This window comes from Penaeus monodon, chromosome 22 (genome assembly GCF_015228065.2).
Source record: "Penaeus monodon isolate SGIC_2016 chromosome 22, NSTDA_Pmon_1, whole genome shotgun sequence".
Lineage (NCBI taxonomy): Eukaryota > Metazoa > Arthropoda > Malacostraca > Decapoda > Penaeidae > Penaeus > Penaeus monodon.
Window position 1 is genome coordinate 14965158 of NC_051407.1, and position 458 is coordinate 14965615.

Sequence of the window (458 nt, forward strand, 5' to 3'; positions counted from 1 at the left end):
TGTCTATTTATAATGATACAAACTTAAAAGAAACGGAGCGTGGGACAGTCCCTTTACACAACATCGCGCTATGAACTTTGCAATTTCCATAGTATCTGAATATTCTGAATAAAAAAAAAAGTAAACTCCCCGCTTAAAAGCCTAATTGACATGTTCTCGAGAAAAAAAAGGTATGTCTGGGTGAATTTAAGTTGCTACTTATATAGGAAATGAAACTCAAAATAGGAATCATTTGAATGCAGGTTACGATGATACCAATATGGTTAGAAGTTATTAATACAATGTTAATTTCCTCCGTGCGTTAGTAATTGCTCAATAGTCCACATGATAATCTTATCAAGCATTTTTTGGTCATTTTAAAATCACAAGTGATGCTTTTGTTTTGATTATAAAATCTCTGTCAACTGAGGGAATCCTTTGGCAGCCAATCATAGAGTTATTTCATAAAACGCCATGCA

The 458-nt window shown here is 33.2% G+C and overlaps 1 protein-coding gene across 1 annotated transcript in view; it reads left to right on the forward strand.

Moving 5' to 3' along the window:
- LOC119587336 (venom protease-like) overlaps nucleotides 1-458 on the forward strand; it is a 17710-nt gene that overhangs the window by 13593 nt on the left and 3659 nt on the right.